A 12920-nucleotide genomic window follows, 5' to 3' on the forward strand; every position below is an offset into this window, starting at 1 on the left:
TTTATTTTATTTTATTTAAAACTCGTACAAAAATACTCACATACAAATAATAATAATAATAATAATAATAATAATCCAATCAGATAACTGTTACTACACAAATTCATACAAGTACTATACATTTATATTTGATCATACAGGTCACATTATTAGATTGTGTTTATTTGTTTCTTTTGTTTTCTCTATGATGTATGAAGTCAATCAGTATTCAAGAAAGAATTGTTATTTTTTTCAAGTCACAGAATTCACTAATTTGAAAGTTTGTTTAATTGTATATTTGGACTTATATTTTACCCAATTTACTTCAAAGAAGGAAAATTGGTACCACTTTATAACAGAGATACACATATAATGTTTTATAATATGTTAATTGCATGGTTATTAGGGTTTAAACACCATAAAGGTCACTAATAATCATCTGTACCACAAAGATAGAACGAGCAAATGAAAAGTGACCTCAAAATGTTAGTATTCTTCAAGATCTGAAGTTTAACAGAGTAGATGGATGTGGTTTCTCTATTTGGAAAATAACAGGTCAGTTACATGATTATTAATATCTTTTAAAGTGTTTACAACCTAATTAATAATCATTTCAAAATTACTTTTTTTAAACATTTATATGTGCATTCTTGTTCTAAAATTCTACCTGGAAGTTAATATAACTATATTTATAGTAACTATATTTAGTTCCAAGTAATTATGATAGCTCTTTTTTTCAAAAACAATAACATGGCGACAACGTATTATTTAATCGTACTTACTTACGTCTCAAGGCTACAGCTGATCTGCTTGCCTTAATAAAGGTCCAGCTCACTGGACACAGAGGAACTCCTGAAACTCAGATACTCAAAAAAAGGGGACCACTGGCAAATAAAAACTACATCCTGGAGTAAAAGGGCAGCCTTGCCCTTAAGCAGTGGAAACACCTTGCGCTCTGTTAAAATCAAACATGCAATCTCTAGAGAAGACCATCAGCTCGCCACACAGTCTCTCAGGATCATTCAGGGTCCAGAGGGTGCAAGGCATCCCCATGCTTAAGGACAAGGCAAGGAACGAGGTTGCCACCTTTTGAGTTTCTGAGTTACACGAGTTCCTTGGGGTCCAGGGGACTAGATTTGTGGTAGTGTAAGCAGACCAGTGGTACTCATTTGACAATTACTGAGTAAGTCTTAAGATCAGTCACTTAATAATTCAACCATTGTACATTTTATATAGTAATACACACCATTAAATAGTGCAGACATTTTAGTCAATAGAAGACTTTGTTGTTCTGAAGAAGGCATAGTAACTTATTTCCTTTACTGGGCACTTTTATGCACTTTTATGGCCCGGGCCTGTCAGTTGGACTACTTCTACCAAATGGACCTATTTGTTCCAGAAGCTGGGTTCAGTTCTCCTGATCTGGTTTCAGATATATGTCAGCACTTATATAGATATCCGGAGACAATTTGCTCACACTGTGGCAAAATATGAAGTGTGAAATAAGAGTCATTACAATAGGAGAGAAAAAGGCATCACAAAAGCCTCCCGAGGCAGATGTGGAGTCTTGGGCATGGCGTTTATTGGATGGTCCCTTGAAGTGTCTTCCACAGCTATAGCAAGAACTGCCAATGTCTCTGTTCTACGGCAGCGTTATTGAACATGCGATGACGTCATTTGAGCACAATAAAAAATCTGGATCTGTATTCAATCCCAAACACGAAAGCAGCGTTTCATAGAGAATAGCAAGGGCATGCTGCCCTTCACATGAGTCAGCTGGAATGTCAGGACGAGCAGAAACATCATAAACTGTGTGCAGAAAAAAAAGAATGCAAGAAGACATTTCAAAATCCTGAGCCACATCATATTGGCTGATCGTTTGAAAGGCAAATCTAAAAGGGCATTTGGTTTTAGATCATTTTCAAAGTTCCACTTAAGTTTGCGCTTACTATTTTCAGAGCCAGACTGACATGAAACACTGCAGTACCCACTCCTGACAGTCAGATACCTTTTTTTTAATTACAATATCATAATAAGTCACTTGTGGGCTTTCTAAAATATGAAATATATTTTATAAAAAAAAAACACACACATCATCCACACTGAAGTAATAAAAGATAAAGGGTTGTGCTAAACTTTAGTGTATTCCATAGCCACAGAATGCTGCAGTGTATCATATATATAACCTTCGGTGGTCATTGTTCACTACCCACAGGACCCTGTTGGCTAGACACTGAGGTGACACTGAGGTGATTTAAAAACTCCAGCAGCACTGCTGTGTCTGATCCAGTTAACACAACAGACTAACTCACTAACACACCACCACTAGGTCAATGTTACTGCAACTCTGAGAATAATCCATTTCACAAATCTTACCTGCTTTTTGGAGGTCCTGGGTGGGTTCTGACAATTAAATGACAGGGGGCAAAAAGTATGCAGAGCAACAAACTGACTACAGTCTGTAATTTTGGAACCGCAACATGCATATATATATATATATATATATATATATATACCTCCACCTGATGTGTTGGTGACAAAATGCATGAGAACTGCTTCATAATCTTCCTGGCTAGTCTGTCACTAGGCAGACAGTCTTGGTGGTGCAGTGAGTGAGTGTGTGTGTGTGTGTGTGTGTGTGTGTGTTCAGTGGAAGAGCCAGATGGTACATTAGAGAGCTTAGCTGCAGTAGCTTTGGGACATGACAGCCAAAGTGCCGTAAACTTACCCAATATGACTTCTTGCCTGCATGAATAAGACGAGGCCTGGCTGGGCCCTGGAAACGTGGCGATATTGTTAAAGTACGGAGCTAAAAGCAATCTGAGAGCTGCCAATGAAGCCATGTGCTGGACAACAAGTCAGTAACGCAGAATGGGAGATATCGCATTTCGTCAACAAACCCCACTGCTGCAATTGTTTGCTTTGCCAGCTCATGACTCCCAGCATCTAACATCTGATAGTAGTAATGGATGCACAGACCCGGTTCAAAAGATTATGATTAATAATGGGACGATCGCTGAGACACCCGCAGCTGTGGTGAGGGAGTTTTGAGAATAATTGTGCACCGGGCTCCAAGCCCAAAAAAACCCCAAAAAAAACAAACAAAAAAATAAATAAAAACAGCCATCTTCACAATTTTCTGATAAAACTGACTGCAGTAAGGCACATATATTACAGAGTTAATGCAATTATGACAAAAACGTTATTGCTCTTCTTATATGTGTCTTTTATTAATTGAATTGTATTTTTATTATTTATTTATTTGCATGTCGCTGGTGTTCATATTGGTGCAGATCTATAAGCAATACTGCTGTGAATATTTGATATCATTCAACCACAAAAACATTAATAAATCACATACTGATATTGGATGATTTGTTCTCTATTATAAAAGGTGCTCTAGCCCTCTAGAGGACAACTCCACATGTCCCCAACCCAACGCTGCTGGGTGTATACCCCGCTTGCCTTGAGCTTTGAAACTTAATTCCCTTATATTAATTTCTATGAAGATAACGCAAGCTCGGCATGTAAAATTCAACATCCATGTCCATTAATCAAAGAACACACCTCGAAATATCTAATTATCTAGAGTCTACAAATGTTTGGAGATTTATTGTATACTGGATCTACTATTGTCACTTAGCATGTTGGACTAGTTTGCAGGTGTTGTGCACAAGCTGTTGCAAATTGCCATGGAGAAAAATATAAAAACTCATCAAAAATACACATTTCACGCTCATTAACGCATTTCCACCTCTCTGTGGCTTGCGTGCTCCATGTTTTGTTCCACTGCCCGTTAATGCATAATTGAACTTCAGAGACGGCGGCAAACGCTGGCTAATGAACTGACTAAATTAGTTTAGCTAACGCTAAAAATTAGCATGGCTTACCAAAATGCTCTCCCCCTTTTCTCAGGGCAGAGATTAGCTTAATAAGGGCACGATACAACAAAATTAATATTGGGCAATGGTTGTGACCGTGAAATGAGATTGGCTCCTGTGGCTGTTGGACATTTTGACATTTTCAAAGGGTCTTCATGAAGAGGTGCTCTCGCTCTCTCCCTCACGCACTCTCTCTCCTTCCCTCAGAAGGACCACCTGGGACATCTTTTGAAGTACTTGTGTTTATATTTCAAGTCCCTGATTCCTGCACTCTGTGGCCTAAAGTTTTGGAACACCTGCTCATAAATAATTTTTCTGATATTAAGGGTATTAACAGGTATTTTGAACCAACCCACCTACTCTTTGCTGCAATAACAGCTTCTGCTCCTCTACTGGGTCCTTGCAATAGTTTCTGGAACAATTGTGTGAGGATTTGTTCACACTGGTTAGGTACCAGTACTGGATGAAGAGTTTTAGACTACAAATGCCACAACACTCTACAGAACACAGATCCAACATTCTGCAGCATAATGTTGTGGGATTTGTACCAACACAACACATACTAACACACCACCACGTCAATGTCACTGTAGCGCTGAGAATGATCCAAAACCCAAGTCATACCTGCTCTGTGGTGGTGCTATGGGCATCCTGATCATTGAAAGGGTGAAAGCAATGCACATATATAAGCAATGCAACCGATACATTAACTACAAAGCACAGTGAGTGTAGAAACTAGGAGGAGGTCATAGTGTTATTGCTGAACGGTATAGAGACAGGTGTGGTGCTCAGACTTTTTTTTAGTATTTGTTTGCCTAATTTCAGTATTTCAGTTTCATTCATTCATTCATTATTTGTAACCCTTATCCAGTTCAGGGTCGCGGTGGGTCCAGAGCCTACCTGGAATCATTGGGCGCAAGGCGGGAATACACCCTGAAGAGGGCGCCAGTCCTACACAGGGCAACACACATATAAACACACTCATTCACTCACACTTACGAACACTTTTTGAGTCGCCAATCCACCTACCAATGCGTGTTTTTGGACTGTGGGAGGAAACCAGAGCCATGCGGACACGGGCAGAACTCCTCACAGACAGTCACCTGGAGCGCGAAACGAACCCACAACCTCCAGGTCCCTGGAGCTGTGTGACTGCGACACTACCTGCTGTGCCACCGTGCCGCAGTATTTCAGTTTTACATACATATTTTTGAAAGAACGTATATTGTAATTTTAATATTACAAGAAGTGTGGAGTCAAGTCACAGGACTATGAACTCAGCTCCGACTTAAGTCCTTTAGTTCAAGAATTAAGTTTTTTTTTTTTGAAATAATCAAGTACAGCTAATTTAAATATATCACTATCAAAGGCACAGTAACCATAAAATCCTTTTCTAATTCTCTAGTAACAGTGTGAAAATTACCACAGAAAATTGTTACAGATCTAACCCAAATCATTTTACAACTCTCCATTAAGTTAAACTGCAATTCTACACTTTTTCCCTGTTAATACATTAGCCTTCTCTGCTCCAGGAAATCAAAAAAGATGACAAATTATATACTCTACCTTAAATCACCATGTCAAATATGCTGGAGACAGCCGTAGACCCTTAGGGATTTGCCAAGGGGTTGTGACTGGAGCAGGTTATGCTAATGTGGGATCATTAGTTTGGGCCCTAATCTTGGAGAATGATGTGGTGTGCAGTTTTAAAAGAGGCTGACGGGTGAAGCCTTTGATAGAGGCAATGCTTGCCCTTACGTTACACGAGCAAGTGTCATCATTTTCATGATATTTTGTATGAATAAGATCACTCCTACAAGAGGCAGTGGAATAATGGCAGGTTCATATGGGAATATGAGCGTGAAAGCAGAATTCTTCACCTTAACTAGCTTCACTGCTGTGGAGCTGAGAGAATCCAAGGTTATTTGAGTTAGCATGCTTGAGTTGAGATGCTATTTGAGTTACAAACCATTTGGGCAAGACTTAAAACACCTTATTTTGTCAGGTACAAACATATGAGAAGTTTTCATTAGCTCTGAAGAACACTTTGGTACAGTTAGAGAACATGACTCATTGAGGTAAACTTTAATAGAACGAAATGTAATAGTTAAACAAAGGATTAAATTCTATATAAATATGGGCACAACAGACATAAACCCATATACATTTATCTCCATTATCATGCCCAAAATTATCCTGGTTATTTCTAAAAGTTCTAAAAATACTTATACACACACTTAAATCATTTTACCACATTTTATACTAAACAATAAAAATTAGCAGCACTATGCGTACAAACTGAAATAAAGTTTAAACCATTGCTTGAACCATTAAAAGTGGAACCTAAGGTTACCGGCAGAATGTTATTGAGCACTGTTTAAGGTAAGAAGTCAATTACAGTGACATTGAAGGGTGAACAGAGTGCGGGACCATTTAAAGTGGAACAAAGTGCAAAACCATTTAATATGGAACAGGTGGTGAGGTTGTAAATCAGGTTAGACTGCGGGTTTTATTTATTTATTTTTTATGCCTGAGACATCATATCAGTTGCTTAAAATTAAACAAATTGACTAAATCAGCACATGTCTTTAGCCTTGTATTTGTTTACTTAAGAATATTAGCTTATTAGCCTATTAGCTTAATGTTTAGTCTTCACTCACTCTGCTGTGTTCCCCACTATTTCACCTACTAATCCAGAGTTCACCTTGGTTTTTAAGCATTTTGGGGAGTAGAATCAGGATGAGGAGGTGAGATTTGGCTCCACACCATGGCTCTGTCACTGTGCCTATGATTCTCCTGACACAAAACACACCCGTATCCCTTGCTGGGCTGAAACAGCTGTGTCTGGGAGAGTGCTCATAAGTTTGGATGATTAAAATGTGAAACTGATAACCATTTCATGTCCAGAACACAAAAACAGTCCGTTCATATTTGCTGTAACTCAAGGTGCTACACTCCAAATGAAATGCTCACACTGCTGGTTTGACTCTCAACCAAAATCAGAAAGGCTGAGAAAGACCCACCCATCTTGAAAACGGTAGCTGAATAACAGATAAACTAATGAAGGCTGATTCATAATTGTTAATGATAATTATGGGTGTTGATGGGTGTAGTGCAAAATGACTGATGATGATGACGAAGCTAAGGATGATGATGATGAAGAAAATGCTGATGATGATGATGATGATACTAATGATGATAAGCACAGCCATGACATGACGAAGGGTTAGATGATGCTGAAGACCTGATAATGATGAGAAGATTACAGCATGATTACACAGAGATCAAGTTGCAAATTATGCAGAGCTTTCCCTTTTGCCAGCTTTTGAATTTTTATCACGAGTTCCCCCTTCAAAGCCTCACCATGTCAGCCCAATTCGGTCAACTCCAGCCTTGTAATATATTATTAGTAGCAAGAATCAGAGCATATCAACCAAGCATAACAACAGGCAGAACCACCTCATAATGACCTCTATGAAAAAGCAGCAATGGGTTGCAGTTCTGATGGCCAACCAGGTTCATTTTGTACTTGCCGTAAAAATGTGTCCTCTACTTGGATGCTTCTCATATACACATTTAGAAAACAAGTGTAACCGCATTTGAGAATGTTTGGTAATATTTTCTACGAAGCCTTAAAAGTGGTTACTCCATGTGGTTATAACTCATTGTAACTTGATAATAATGCTTTGTAAACACATAGATACATATATACACAGAAACACTAACAATTCCCTATACTACATATTAACAATCATAAATATATCATACATGTTTAAAATCTTTCAATTATTATTTATTATGAATAAAAATTAATAATTAATTTACTTCAAAAACACAGCTATTGCATATTAAAAATATATAATGTCTTTAAAATGCTTATGTATATGCTTAATAATTATGCACAGGTGATTGTTCATTTTAAAGACATTATAATGAATAGTAACAATTATATTTCTGTATGTTTAAAATAATCAATTTTATCTAAGAGCCTTGTGATGCATTACAAACCATTATCACCTAATTACACTTGTAAAAGCTTATAAACATGGGCTTCATAGAAAGTGTTACTGAAAGGTTTTGTTGTCCTTATCCTGACGTACTGGAGCATGCACTGTGACCCAGTTTCTAAGTTTGTATTAAGACATGATCAGATCTGCGAATGTTTATGAGCACATGTTGATTTGATTTCTATTTGGGCATGGGATTTCATCTGCATATGTGTATAAACACATTACACTCAAATATGTGTGTATAAATGCAATTATATCTACATGTGTGTTTTAACAAATTATAAGATCTGCATATATTTCCACTAAACTACTGACCATAAAGGAGCACTTTGTAGTTCTACAATTACAGCCTGTAGTCAATCTGTTGCTCTGCATACTTTCCTATCCCCATTTTACCCTGCTCTTTAACGGTCACAGGAATGGTATTGATGTGTTAGTGTGTGTTGTGCTGGCATGAGTGGATCAGACATGTCAAGACAGCCTTCAGTGTTAATGTTGGACTGAGAATAGGTAAAAAAAAAATCTAAATATATCCAGCCAACAACATCCTGTGGGCATTGTACTTTGTCCACTGATAACTGACTAGAGGATGACCAACACAAGCTGTACAGCAGCAGATGAACTACTGTCTCTGATTTTATATCTACAAGATGGACCAATGAGGTAGGTTGTACAACAGAGTGTACAATGAGCATACACAGAGTTTAAAAACTTGAGCAGCACTGATATGTCTGATCCATTCAAACTAACACAACACTCACTATTATCACCCACCACCTCAACGCACATGCTTGCTCTGTGGTGGTCCTGACCATTGAGTAGCAGGGTGAAATGGGGATAAGAAAGTATGCAGAGAAAGAAAGATGAACTACAGTCTGTAATTTTAGAACTACAAAGTGCTCCTGTATGGCTAATGGACCTGATGTGACAGTGAGTGTAGATACAAGGTAGGTTCCTAATCCATCGTTCAGTGTATAAACACTTTATAAGCAGATATGCATGTGCATATAAAACCACTGAAATCACACAGTACACACATTGTAGACCTGCCTCTATGTACGTGTGTATATATATATATATATATATATATATATATATATATATATTGTTCCCAACCGTTGTGTTGCTGCTGAAAAGATGACGGACAATTCAGTTTAAGGGTTTAATTTGAGTAGTGTAGCAATATAACAAGATCTGATTAGTATCTACATACAGAGACTGCCTCTGAAAAGGTCAAATGTAAATGCAGAGTTTTGACTCGATAATGATCTGATCACAAGAATTAGATAATGGCAATCGGATGTTAATACCAAGAGTAAACAGGGCCCTTAAGTGTCCAGTGCTGTGCTGCCTTTCCCTTGAGACAGAGGCCACATTATCATTCTGCCAGTCTGAGAGAATCGCCAGGTCTGGTGGCCTTTGGTTTGCAGAGTGTGCGTCAGACTCGCTCAGCTAGTGTCACTGCCACCTGCTCCAGAGGTTACTGCCTTGACACTGCACAAAAAGCCACCACCAGTGACAGAACTGTCTTGATAGCACCGTACGAAGACCGGGTCTTGAGATTATAATGAGCCACTCGTTTGAATATGCATTAGCTGTATACTGCGATAAAAGTCTTGACTCAGCAACTGAGAGCAGATGACACAAGACCACGGGATAGTGGAAGAGAGCCGAAAAGCTAGTGTAGGGCGAGGATAACAAAAGAGCAAACCAGACAAACCAAAGAGAAGAGTGTTCACCATGGCAGCTATGTGCACTAGTAGAGCAGAAAGCTGCAGAAGCATGAGCACCTGGTAATTATATATATTTTTTTCTTGCGCTGCAAAAAAAGGGGTGGGTTGGATCAAAATGTATGGAAATTTATTCGGCTGCTCCATCAACGTTCACTGGAGTCAACAGCATTAACTGCAAGTGCTTTCATGGCGCGAGATTGGGGCACAAACAGAGCGAATGGGACAAAGGCTTTTTACGCGCACCAGGGCTGAAGGCATTCAGAAATCAGAGGAGCGTGGGGTTGGGGGTGGATGAAGAGAGGGGGGAGTGCACAACCGTCACACAATTCTCTCCACCCCAGAACACAGCCGCCTGTTACGGGAGCGTTCTGTGCATCAGACGCATTACCTGCGAGACTCTTTAATTGTCTGTATTGGGAGCCATTTTGCAGTCTTTCTTCTCACGCAACACTGGCACTTTTCTATTTCTGTCTGCCGCACCTTTGAAAAAAAATGGGAGAGGAAAAAAAAGAAAAAAAAAAAAGAAGCACCCACCTGAAGATGAATGGGAGCATTCACATTGCCTGCCTGTGCGCCAAAGGAGAGATTATAATTGAAGGTTCATTACTAGGCACCTCTTAAAGTGGGCTCTCTGATAATGAGTTTAATTAGCTCATACATCAGGGCGTCAAGATGGCTATTGACAGATGATGCGATCTAATGTGTCCCATTATTCACATAATCTTAGAAGGTGTCATAGAAGTCTTGACAAATGGCAGTGAGTACATGTGAGTGGTGTTACTGAGGGAGATGACCACACTCCACGTGGTCCGACACACACCCTTTCTCTAGCGCCCATATCAGTCGTTAATCGTACATGGCAATGTTAATGAAAGCCATATATCTGGCTTCTACATCACATGAGAATACTATTGTGTCTTCGGACGGATAAGACATCTAGTATGACTCACAAAAACAATGTTAGTCCTCCCAAGCATTCAGTGCTCCTCATAAAATCTGCATGCCGCTGTCGTGTACGGTTTAAAACCACTTTGCTAATGCTCCGAGAGGGTTTCCATGGCTAAACCCTTTAGTTTCTACACAAATTGTTACTGTCGTTTGGTGTGGGCAGCCTGTTCCAGGAGGGAGGGGCCGGGGGAAAGAAAGCACACAGTAGAAGAAAGAGACATAAGCTGCCGTCTGGTGCTCTGTCCGAAATCCTCTCGGGGACCACTGTGGACGGGCCCACACACCCCTGGCATGAGCCAAGTCAGGGTCAATGGGGTGAGGCCCTCTGTGAAGCAAAGAGGCAGCTTGTACACGAGGGGGTCCCAGGTCAACCTCACCGCAGCAACATGGCAGTGTTCCGCTAGGCTGATCACACCTATCAAAACAGACAAGTTACAACAGACGCCCGAAATCAACCTTCGGCCGGCCTTCTGGACTCAATAAGACACCTGCAGCTGGTCTTCCATGAGAGGACCGTCCAGCCTTTGGGTCCAGGAGGGTGGAGAGGGGGACTGCTGCACAATTTGACACAAAGGTCAAAGAGAGTTGCAATACAAGGGACATAGCTGCAAAAGGTATATTGCCACATCCCATTGAAAGCCACTCAAAAAGGACCAGGTCCTGCTGGCTTATGTCCAGGCAGTTGCGGGGCACAAAATCCTCTACCACAGAAAAACTGATAAAATTCTTGACTTGAAACCAGGACTAATATGGAGCCAAAGCTGATCTGAATAAAGTGATACAGAGTCAGTGAAATCTTTGTTTTAATTTTAGTTTTTAAAGAGCATTATGACCTTCATACCACCAAGCAAACTAAACTTATGAAATTGGTCTAGTATTTCCATAGGTAATTTTCCTTTGGTTAATTGATCAATTGATGATCTTGCTTAGGTTAGTTGATCAAAATGAAAATCCATACTGTTTGTAGCCCCTTAAAAGGAAGAATTAAACTCCACAAAATGAGTCCCCATCATTTAATTGATGATTCATGATGGGAAGAAATACAGGGGTGGGCCATTTATATGGATACACCTTAATAAAATGGGAATGGTTGGTGATATTAACTTCCTGTTTGTGGCACATTAGTATATGGGAGGGGGGAAACTTTTAAAGATGGGTGGTGACCATGGTGGCCATTTTGAAGTCGGGCATTTTGGATCCAACGTTTGTTTTTTCGATGGGAAGAGAGTCATGTGACACATCAAACTTATTGGGAATTTCACAAGAAAAACAATGGTGTGCTTCATGAGTTATTTACAAGTTTCTGACCACTTATAAAATGTGTTCAAAGTGCTGAGGAGAAATGCTAGCACAGGCTTCCAGTATTCGTAGTTTGTAGACACATAAAATGTCATAATATTACCCCTACAAAATAAGTCTTAATTGCAATCCAAAGCTCAAACTTTCTCACATCTATTTTATCATTTTAATATAACTGCTTGTCATTTGATTAAAAAAAATAAATAAAAAATTGGATACAATAACGTCTCTAAGAACAGAAAAAATCTACGCATTTAATTCTTTAGCACTTTTCCCCAAAAAAATTTACTAGCGTGCCAACTATTTATTTATTTATTAATACACTGAAAATTTTAATTCATATTTCTATGCAACCGATGTAATAAATGAGAAATGATTTAGCGTATTGACATTTTTATGTTGGCCATGAGTATCTAATTAATGTATTAAATTAAGGACAGAACAGTAATAACTAATAACATCGACTGTACCATTTGAAAATGTGGTTTCAGAAGTCTTTTAGCCTATTTGCTTTCAAGAGAGTAGGTAATGTACATGGCACGTTTTCTGTGATGTCTAAAACTTAATTCACATTGTATGTGCTACTAATATATGATATTACATTAGCCAATATATTTAAAAGCATTAAACATATGTAAAATAACATGCAGGAATATTAGTGTCTTAAATGTTTGAAATAACATATCAATATTTCTGTTAATTGTAAACATCATCATCATCATCATCATCATCATTTTCTTCTACGCTTCTCCATTTCAGGGTCGCGGTTAATTGTAAACATTAATAATTATATTTATGTATTTCTTTAGTAACTGAGGCTTTTGCCACAGCAATTCAGTTTGCACTCACCTGGCACTTATGACTTATATGAGTCCTTCTGTTACATTCTATTTTACATAGAAAGTCTTTTCCAGACAATTTCCAAGTGCATATATACACCCCCCCCCCACTTCCTTTCTATAGAAACACTGTGCAATAAATTATTGCTGACCTTTTTAATCAAGTAATGTGATATTCATTTAATTTCTTTATGATTGTTTCTTTAATTTATGCAAAGCATAATAATAACT

General features: G+C 38.7%; 1 protein-coding gene across 1 annotated transcript in view; it reads right to left on the reverse strand.

The window, feature by feature from the left end:
• The window catches only part of LOC136674158 (teneurin-1-like), a 362280-nt gene that overhangs the window by 226539 nt on the left and 122821 nt on the right, over positions 1-12920 (reverse strand). The window lies entirely within an intron of this gene.

Source organism: Hoplias malabaricus, chromosome 17 (genome assembly GCF_029633855.1).
Source record: "Hoplias malabaricus isolate fHopMal1 chromosome 17, fHopMal1.hap1, whole genome shotgun sequence".
Taxonomy (NCBI): Eukaryota; Metazoa; Chordata; class Actinopteri; order Characiformes; family Erythrinidae; genus Hoplias; species Hoplias malabaricus.